The 11,066-nt window shown below is 46.3% G+C and overlaps 1 protein-coding gene and 1 long non-coding RNA gene across 4 annotated transcripts in view; both read right to left on the reverse strand.

Annotated features, from left to right (window-relative positions):
- LOC135909198 (ovochymase-2-like) overlaps positions 1-11,066 on the reverse strand; it is a 337,884-nt gene that overhangs the window by 166,876 nt on the left and 159,942 nt on the right. The gene's annotated exons all lie outside the window — the stretch shown is intronic.
- Positions 1-11,066, reverse strand: part of LOC135909220 (uncharacterized) — a 40,768-nt gene that overhangs the window by 2,578 nt on the left and 27,124 nt on the right. The window lies entirely within an intron of this gene.

The raw sequence follows: 11,066 nt of genomic DNA on the forward strand, positions 1-11,066 counted from the left end.
AGGTTTCTTTTCCATTGCCGCCACCCATGAGATTAATTCAGCTTCTCTGACTTTCCGCTTGACCTTTGTTGTTGTGTTGTCCACCCTACAGGCCGCATACTTGCTGGTAAGCTTCCTAGTTTTTTTCCTCCACTGTGAATCAATGTTTTTCCTGTACAGATACCTGAACACTCTCCCAGCCCATTTACTTTCTTCCATATTCCTCAGCCGTTCTTCATACTCAATTTTACTGCAAGCTTCCCTCACTTCAAAACTAGCCCAGCCCATATCACCCTGCACAGCTTCATTTGTAGTCTTCCCGTGAGCGCCCAATGCGAGGCGACCCACTGACCATTGGTTCCCGTCGAGTCCTGATTGTACCCCTGATTCATAGCAAACAACCGCATTTCCAAAAGTAAGTCCTGGAACCATTACACCTTTCCACATACCTCGGAGGACCTCGTACCTATCGTATCCCCATAGCGCTCTGTGCTTCATTATGGCTACATTTCTCTTCCCCTTTACTGTTATGGTTTTTTCCTTTGTTTCCATATATCCATTGCCTTCGTTTATCCATATACCAAGGTATTTATATTCTGTTACCCGAGGTATTTTTTGGCCCTGTATCTCCACTGTCTGTTCACTGTTTTCATTGAATACCATAACACCTGATTTTCTAACACTAAACTTCAAGCCTAAATCGTTGCCTTCCTGTCCACAGATATTAGCCAGACGTTGCAAATCACTTTGCTTGTTAGCTAGCAACACAATGTCATCCGCATAAAATAAACTTGGGAGTTGCTGCTCTATTACTTTACCCGCCTGTTTGTATGAGAGATTAAACCCGATATTACTTCCCTCTAGCGCCCTCTCCATCCTCACCATGTACATCATAAACAACAGCGGGGATAAAGGGCACCCCTGCCTCAGTCCCTTGTTGATATGAACTTTCTCCTCGCTCCTCATCCCTTCCCATTCAACGCAAACGGTATTTTCTAGGTAAATCTCTCTCAAAAGCTGTATACAATCGTTACCTAAGCCTTCCCCTTCCAGGATATCCCACAACATGTTGCGGTCCACGTTGTCGTAGGCTCCTGTAATGTCTAAAAAGGCCACATACAACGGTCTGCTTTCTGCTTTTGATATGTCAATACACTGAGTAAGAACAAACAAGTTGTCATCCAAACGCCTACCTATTCTGAAACCATTCTGAAGCTCTCCCAAAATGCCATTATTCTCTGTCCATGCTTGAAGCTTTAATTTGATTGCCTGCATTGCTAGCCTGTATATTACCGATGTAATGGTCAACGGTCTATACGAGTGAATTCTGTCTTTCTCCCCCTTTCCTTTATAAAACAAATTCATTCTACTTTGTCGCCAGCTGTCTGGTATTCGTCTATCTTTTAAACTTCTTTCCGCTGCTTCCACCAGAGCTTCCTTACTTTTTGGTCCTAGTTCATTTATCAGCCTAATGGGAACCTCGTCTAGCCCTGTGGCTGTACGCTTAGGAATTTTCTCTTCCGCTTTCTTCAAGTTTAAATTTGTTAGCACCAGCTGCTTTTCCCCTTGGGTCTCTTTCATGCTCTGTTTTTCAACAAGTATAACCTCGTCATTGCCTTGAAAAGATTCGGCTGTTGCTTTTCGGATGTAATTTATTGCCGCTTCTCCTTCGCGTCTGTTTTCATCTTCGTCTAGGATATGTTGTTGTATTGTTGTTGACTTCCTGCCTAATAATTTTATGTGGTTCCAAAATATTCTAGCTGCGGCCTTCTGTTTCTCACGTATTTCTGAAAACCAACTTTCACTTTCACCTTTTAATTTTTCTTGCACCAGTATTTGAACGATAGACTTTTTCTCCCGGTATATTTCCCATTTACTAGTTATTGCGCAGCTGCTGGCCCTTGTTTAGGTCTTATGGAATACTAGAAATAAGTAAACTGCACACATACAAATTATGTCTGGAAATATTACGCCAGTACAAACTAGACAAAATAACCTTCGAAACCACCTATCACACTAAACTTAGCACATACGAACTTAGGAAACAATGTATGGAAACACCTCGTGTACGCACTAATTACGGTTTTCAGAGGTTAGGATGGCAAATTCCTGACTTAATTAATCAATACCCTATTATTCTGGATACTGTACGCAGCACTCCCTCTATACGTAAATACAAAATGTTAATTAAAGCAATGCTCATAAATGAACCTTAAAGGTGAAAACTGAACGTATACCTATCACTAGTGTGTTTTGTAAATACTGCTATGGTCGAATTGTGCTTTGAAGTATGCTGTTTTGTTTTTCCGCCGAAAGCCTGTGTTTTGTAAGGATGTCTTATGCATTGTGTAAAAAATATTGAATGTGTGTTCTATTATGTAATGCTCTTTCTTGATTTTTGTAGCCTGTGGTGCCGCCTGTCATCCGGGTGGCGTGGCCTCGTCAGGCAAAGTATGCCTTTTGCCACGTCACCCTGGACAACCTTTTCGTTGTCTTAAATAAATTCTGAATGAATGAATGAACTTCATCCTGTGGCAACTGCGCCTTCTTTGCCTGCCTGTGCTCTCGAGATGCTTTCTGTCGTTCGGCGATCGCTTCTCGTATCTCCTTGTTCCACCAGCTTTTCGGTTTCTTTTTTCTTTTCCAACGAACATGTTGGTTCTCTTTCCGTATTTCTGTCTTTATTACACTTATAAGCTCACCATATTCCCACTCTTTACTTGGCCATTTGCCAAGTTCTTCCTCAACTCTAGTGACTGTATTTGCTATTTGTTCAGCGTTCAAATTTGGACTGGCCATTTTGCTCTCCTTGCTCTCTTTTCCAACTACATATCCCATTTTCAATATAATGCGTTTATGGTCACTCCCTATGCTGTTAAACCCTTCCTCATCGATGACCATTTCTCTCAACTTATCATGAATTCCTTCTGTCATTAGACAGTAATCAATGGTCGATTGCCGGTTTCCCACTTCCCATGTGATCTGCCCTTCACACTTAGGCCCTGTATTCACGATCACAAGGTTATGTTGTTCACAAAGGTCTAGCATTGGCTTCCCCTTATTGTCGGTATAGCCATCTAAATCCTGTATGTGGGCATTCATGTCACCTAATAGGACTATCTCAGCACCACTCCCGAAACCCTTAATATCAGCGCTTATATGCATTCCATTCCATGAAGGGTTAGCTGGAAAGAGCGGCACCTACCTTGAGGCCACTACGCGGAAAAAGCAGGAGCCCAGGGGACAATGCCCCTTGTTGACTCTGAATCACGCGTAAAAGGACAAAGGGAAGCAGGGAGAGGTAGGAGAAAGTGAAAGGGTGATTATCGCTGGCAACACAAACCTGGCAGGGTGCTCAAAAGCAATTGCTGAGAGGGTGAAAGGCGACAAAAGAGTGGCGGTAGGGACATTTCCAGGGCGGACACTATGTTCTGTCAGGGAGCGAGCAAAAGAAAAGCTCGCGGAAAATGCCCACGTGCGCAACCTTGTCATAGTAGCAGGTGGACGTAAATGACGTCCTAAACAGGAAGGGGACAGGACTAGCCCAGCGCTTGGCGAAGGGGGTGGACAACTGGCGTGAGCTATCCCATCAGGTGCAGATCGTGGAGTGCACGGTACCTGTACGTGACAGTCATGTACAAAGAGCCGTAGTAGCTGCTAATGAGGCGATATGGAAAATGAGCCGAGAGAAAGGTTTCGAGGTTGTCGAAGTAAACAGGGAAGTGAGAAGTTGTGGTGGTTTTAAACGAGACGGGATCCACTTCAATTACAGGCTAGCACGAGAAGTGGGCTGGCGATTTAGTGGTCACGCTGATGCTTTTTTAGGGGGCCCACGGGCACTCAGGAGGCCAGAGTAGATAGTAATGAAGAAGGTCCCATAGGTGAACATCAGAAGACCTTCACCGACGATAACAGAAAAAGGAGGAAAGCAAGAAAAAGAGCTCGCCATGCAATAGGCTACATAAACATGCAGGGCGGCAGAAGAAAGGAAAAGTGGGCAGAGATTGAGGAGCACTTACATAGACAACAAATAGGGGTGTAGGCGGTTACAGAAACGCACCTTAGAGACTCAAAAGAGCCGCCACTTATTGAGAATTATGTTTAGAAAGGGTGCAACAGAACTAAGTCGGAAAGAAAGGGAGGGGGAGTCGGAGCGCTCATCCATCTGGGAGCCAAATGGAAAAGAGTAAATTCACAATGTCAAGAGCATCTTTAGTTATCAGGTACAATGAGTGGGAATAAACTTGGCTGGGCGTTACGTATTTGTGGACCGGAAATAATTGCACAGAGAAGAAAAAAGAGTTAGGGAATGCATAAGCGCTGATATTAAGGGTTTCGGGAATGGTGCTGAGATAGTCCTATTAGGTGACATGAATGCCCACATACAGGATTTAGATGGCTATACCGACAATAAGGGGAAGCCAATGCTAGACCTTTGTGAACAACATAACCTTGTGATCGTGAATACAGGGCCTAAGTGTGAAGGGCAGATCACATGGGAAGTGGGAAACCGGCAATCGACCATTGATTACTGTCTAATGACAGAAGGAATTCATGATAAGTTGAGAGAAATGGTCATCGATGAGGAAGGGTTTAGCACCAAAGGGAGTGACCATAAACGCATCATTTTGAAGATGGGATATGTAGTTGGGAAAGAGAGCAAGGAGAGCAAAATGGCCAGTCCAAATTTGAACGCTGAACAAATAGCAAATACAGTCACTAGAGTTGAGGAAGAACTTGACAAGTGGCCAAGTAAAGAGTGGGAATATGGTGAGCTTATAAGTGTAATAAAGACAGAAATACGGAAAGAGAACCAACATGTTCGTTGGAAAGGAAAAAAGAAACCGAAAAGCTGGTGGAACAAGGAGATACGAGAAGCGATCGCTGAACGACAGAAAGTATCTCGAGAGCACAGGCAGGCAAAGAAGGCGCAGTTGCCGCAGGATGAAGTAACCAGTAAATGGGAAATATACCGGGAGAAAAAGTCTATGGTTCAAATACTGGTGCGAGCAAAATTAAAAGGTGAAAGTGAACGTTGGTTGTCAGAAATACGTGAGAAAAAGAAGGCCGCACCTTGAATATTTTGGAATCGCATAATATTATTAGGCAAGAAGTCAACAATAATACAACAACATATCCTAGACGAAGATGAAAACAGACTCGAAGGAGAAGCGGCAATAAATTACATCCGAAAAGCAACAGCCGAATCTTTTCAAGGCAATGACGAGGTTATACTTGTTGAAAAACAGAGCATGAAAGAGACCCAAGGGGAAAAGCAGCTGGTGCTAACAAATTTAAACTGGAAGAAAGTGGAAGAGAAAATTCCTAAGCGTACAGCCACAGGGCTAGACGAGGTTCCCATTAGGCTGATAAATGAACTAGGACCAAAAAGTAAGGAAGCTCTGGTGGAAGCAGTGGAAAGAAGTTTAAAAGATAGACGAATACCAGACAGCTGGCGACAAAGTAGAATGAATTTGATTTATAAAGGAAAGGGGGAGAAAGACAGAATTCACTCGTATAGACCGTTGACCATTACATCGGTAATATACAGGCTAGCAATGCAGGCAATCAAATTAAAGCTTCAAGCATGGACAGAGAATAATGGCATTTTGGGAGAGCTTCAGAATGGTTTTAGAATAGGTAGGCGTTTGGATGACAAGTTGTTTGTTCTTACTCAGTGTATTGAAATATCAAAAGCAGAAAGCAGACCGTTGTATGTGGCCTTTTTAGACATTACAGGAGCCTACGACAACGTGGACCGCAACATATTGTGGGATATCCTGGAAGGGGAAGGCTTAGGTAACGATTGTATACAGCTTTTGAGAGAGATTTACCTAGAAAATACCGTTTGCGTTGAATGGGAAGGGATGAGGAGCGAGGAGAAAGTTCATATCAACAAGGGACTGAGGCAGGGGTGCCCTTTACCCCGCTGTTGTTTATGATGTACAGTGCTCACGGAATGAAACGCGTCAATTTAGGGCTAACTAATGCCCATACTTTCGTTTGTACCGGCTGCAGTTCGTGTCACATCGACGTAACTTTGGTGTGTACACTTAGAGCGGAGTCAGAGTCACCTTTAGTGACCAGATTCATAGCGACATGACATGGTACTCTCGAGTTCTCTGCACATATGCTGGGTTCTGCCAAATACTCGCTGTCGCGTTTCATTCCGTGAGCACTGTACATGGTGAGGATGGAGAGGGCGCTAGAAGGAAGTAATATCGGGTTTAATCTCTCATACAAACAGGCGGGTAAAGTAATAGAGCAGCAACTCCCAAGTTTATTTTATGCGGATGACATCGTGTTGCTAGCTAACAAGCAAAGTGATTTGCAACGTCTGGCTAACATCTGTGGACAGGAAGGCAACGATTTAGGCTTGAAGTTTAGTGTTAGAAAATCAGGTGTTATGGTATTCAATGAAAACAGTGAACAGACAGTGGAGATACAGGGCCAAAAAATACCTCGGGTAACAGAATATAAATACCTTGGTATATGGATAAACGAAGGCAATGGATATATGGAAACAAAGGAAAAAACCATAACAGTAAAGGGGAAGAGAAATGTAGCCATAATGAAGCACAGAGCGCTATGGGGATACAATAGGTACGAGGTCCTCCGAGGTATGTGGAAAGGTGTAATGGCTCCAGGACTTACTTTTGGAAATGCAGTTGTTTGCTTTAAATCAGGGGTACAATCAGGACTGGACGGGAACCAAAGGTCAACGGGTCGCCTCGCATTGGGCGCATTGGGCGCTCACGGGAAGACTACAAATGAAGCTGTGCAGGGTGATATGGGCTGGACTAGTATTGAAGTGAGGGAAGCTCGCAGTAAAATTGAGTATGAAGAACGGCTGAGGAATATGGAAGAAAGTAAATGGGCTGGAGAGTGTTCAGGTATCTGTACAGGAAAAACAATGATTCACAGTGGAGGAAAAGAACTAGGAAGCTTACCAGCAAGCATGTGGCCTGTAGGGTGGGCAACACAGCAACAAAGAAGGTCAAGCGAAAGGCTGAATTAATCTCATGGGTGGCGGCAATGGAAAAGAAACCTGCCATGAGGAACTACTTAAGAGGAAAAAACAAAATCAGGAAAGAAACCATTTATGATAACTCAAAGGGAAGCTCATTACTTTTCGAAGCGAGATCGGGATGCCTTAGAACACGCACCTATAAAGCGAGATATAAGAAGGAAGAAGAAGCATGTGCTTGCTGCGGTAAAGCTAGGGAAACGACGGAGAATGTTTTATTAAAATGTGAAGACGTCTACCCAGCGGTCGATTTAGGCACCACTGGCCTCCTTGAAGCCCTTGGGTTCAGCGGGAGCAGTGGTAAAGCAAACATGTCCGCAACAAACATTAGTAAGAGGCGATTGGAGGATTGGTGGAAGAAAAGTAGGGAAACGACAAAAGACGGAGACGTACAAAAAGCACAGTTCGCAATAGGGGATCAGAAAATTTGGGCGTGGTAGTTCAGTGTGTTGTTTTCTTTTTTCATTGTTTAACCTAGAAAGGATATTAAGCAGTATAGTAGCAAGAGCTTGGTGGCGCAACCCACCGACCCGCTCGAAAGGGGACGCTCATAACATCCATCCACCCGCTAAAGCCCCTCAATTTTTAAAGAGTAACGTTTATAGTGCACTAGAATTATAGCACACTATAGTAGTACCATTCTTAGATCTTTCCGCCACCCCGCTCTCTCCGGCGTTACCTCCTCCACGCCTCCTGTCGGCCCAGCCTCCTCCGCTCCTCCATTGGCTAATCTGTGTCACGTGGAAGCACGCGTCGAGCTTTTATATATATATTTTTTCTCTTTCCAGCGCGCTCCGACAGCCACCGCTGGCCCAGAGCGACCAAAGTACGCGCAGACGGATTGATCGCAGCAGGTCGCGGGATCAAATCGCGGCCACGGCTGCCGCATTTCGATGGGGAGATATGCGAAGACACCCCTGTCCCGACCACTGGGCGCACGTTAAAGAACCCTAGCCGGTCAAAATTAATTCGGAGTCCCAATTACGGCGTGCCTATAACCATATCGTTGTTCTGGCGCGTAAAACCCTGGAATAAATTGTAACCAGCGATCTGCTCGCGTTCGCTACTTCGCGTCAACCTGCGACCGGTTGTGGCACGAGCGACAACGTACAGTGGAATGTAGTGCCTGGCCGCTTGGAGACCATTGCCGTTTTTCGTGCATTTGGAAAACAGTGACCGCGAACTACTACTTCAGCGGAACACAACAGCTTGTCCCCTTTGCATTCTTCTTATGGTGACTGCCACAGCTCTGCTAAGCACGCGCAGGCGTCTCACCATCGTCTAACAGCAGCCAAAGCGGAAATTCCCGCAGCGCAACTCCAGGAAGCGGAAACGCCGGAACCGGAAATTTTTAAACCGGAAATGCCGGAACCGGAAATACCGGAACCGGATTTCGTGTGAGGGGAAAAGGCGGCGCACAACAAAGGTTGTCGCTACTTAAGAAAGCGGCGGTGGCGCGTGGATGCAGGGGCTTTAGACGGTATGTCTGTGAGGCTCGTGTTGGCTGGTGTTGTAAGAGGCTTCGTCTAGAACGTGGATTTGGCTACACAAATAACGCGTTCTTAAAGCGAAAGTAAATCATCCTAAAATGTTTCTATTCACGCATATTGCATCTTGACTCACCTACAATGCATGGCCACGCGAATAAAAGCAGCAGACGACAAAATGATTCAAAGCGAGTGCGAATCTTGTCATCTGTCCTCCAACTTTAGCGGCCCGCTGATACTTCTTATGTATCACATAATTGTACATGCACTAACAAGTTCTCATAGTTAAACAAAACATGTTTTTGTGTAATAATAAAGCTCAAACAGCTTTTTACGTGCTGTTTTAGTAGAAAACGAATCATTGTGACCGACGGAACGGTGCTTGCCTGGCTCTCCGAGAACGATGCCAATCCGAAGTCACAATATACCGGCATCCCCATGCATACGACAGCGCAGCAGCGCCAGATAGGTAATATAGTGAGGAACTCGATGGTTCGTGCTACTCAAAACTCTGGGCCAGGCTGGCCGCGGGCAGCGCTCATGCGTCACCGCGCGTCAAGGAAGCCGCATTTACGTAAGCTCACGACGCGTGTTTCCGCGCCAGTAAGTCACAAGTGAGCACCTAAAGGTCTACAGTGAATAAAGTTATACATGCAGTTTCAGCTCTTGAGAGTAATTGATTATCGCACCGCACTTGATAGGGAGGAAACTCGTGATTCTCATACGATACAAGAGTTCACGATGACCACCTCCAACTAATGGAGCAGCCCAACAGAAACAGTCACGAACCTCGGAAACCAAGTCCAGGTTGCCAAAACGACATTTATTGTATATTGTATTCAGGAAATAGGACTTCTCAGCACATATCACAGAGAAATTGCACGTAACTGAAACTAAATGTCACTGATAAAAAGTTTGTAGCAAGGGTGTCGAGACACTATTCATTGCACTCGACGCAGTTTTGGCATTTTCATTCGCTCCCGCGTTTCATCCTGTTTCGCGTTCTGAGAATTGACGTAGAAATGGAGCCATGCGAGCACTATATGCGAGCCATGCGAGCCATGCGAGCATTATATTCATAAGTGCTGTTTTGTGTTCAGGGCAGCCAACAAGGTCCAGTTTGGTAAGGTGGATAAAAGATACCAGATCCATAAAGCTGTCGCTTCTTACTTGCTTCACAGTAAAGCAGAGGGTGAAAGTGTTCTCCGATGATGTCACCAGTGCACTCAGCTGATCTGACGGATACAAAAGTCCTCCCCTGTCAACAGCAGTGGTGAGGGCTGCTTTCCTGGAGCTCCGCCGCACCTCTTGGAGAGATGCTATAGAGTATTTGGGTAAATTCTTGGCACTGCGTCGCTTGTAGGCGCGGGTCGATCACGGGGAATCTTGACTGTTTCGCCGTTGACCATGTGCGTGGAGTGCCGCACAATGTATTGTTTCTGGAAGTGAAGCTCACAGAGGGCCGCTTTCTCGTCAAGAGATTTGTCAGCCCGGGAAAGAGCCCACCGTGAACGTTCACCACCCAGGAAAACACCGCGAAAATCGCATGCGCGCAACGTCGAAACGCGAAGACGAGAATCACGCGTGCGCATGCACAGATAGCGGGGGACAGAGCCGGAAAGGCTAGGGCAGACATCGCAGTGCTGACTACGGCCACTGTAGTGGCGGCATGAATCGAAGGAGCGCGTTTTTGCCGCGAACATACGGGCGTTCGCGCCACCATAGCCACCATACTAGCCACCATACCGCGGCTTTCGCCACTCTGCACGGAGCGGCGGGCGAGGAGGACATTGAAGCACCGTAGCAGCCACTGGAGAAGAACGCCCCTCCTCCCTCACCTCCCCCCCTCCCCCCATGTCTCGCGCGCCACGGGAGAAGGCACCCATCCGGGCCGCGTTCCTCTCTCGCACGCGAGATTGAACCGCGTTCGCGAGCTCACCCTCACACGCTTTCACTCATACTGAACCTCACGGCGACGGCCGAAATGCGCCTGGAGTGTCTATGTAACTGCTATCGCAATAATATCGCAATGCACAGGTTCTTTGATTACATTTCAAGAATTACGCGGCGTATATACCACAAAATCTGGCAGCAAGTAGGCCTGCCTGTCGCACCAGCCGCATTGTTGAAGTCGCCGTCGTGTGGAATAAACCCTCCAAAATCGCACTGCGACTGCACCGATTTCTTCCGCTCCAGTCGAGGCATGTGAAGCAGCCTTTACGCGTTTGCATGCGTTCGCACGCACTGGCGCGCCACGCATTTCGCAGGCCAGGCGCAGGTATCGCGGCGGCTCCGCCAGATGGCGCCGAGTGTTCTTAGGAAAGCGCGAAAGAAGAGTCCCGCTGCAGTACACACTTCATGCATAGCTCGTTTTGACGGTGGTAATACGTTGTGTCGCTATATTCGACGGTTACCTTGAGATGGGTTCTGTCGATTTTATAAGGCGATCCCAACGTACACTTATCGACCTCCAAGAAAAGATAGAATAAACTGCTCACTAGACGCTCCGACACCCGTTCATCAGAGCCAGACGGAATAAGTGGCGCAAAGCCTTGGGCATAGCGGCCATTACC

Source organism: Dermacentor albipictus, chromosome 9 (assembly GCF_038994185.2).
Source record: "Dermacentor albipictus isolate Rhodes 1998 colony chromosome 9, USDA_Dalb.pri_finalv2, whole genome shotgun sequence".
NCBI classification, from domain to species: domain Eukaryota; kingdom Metazoa; phylum Arthropoda; class Arachnida; order Ixodida; family Ixodidae; genus Dermacentor; species Dermacentor albipictus.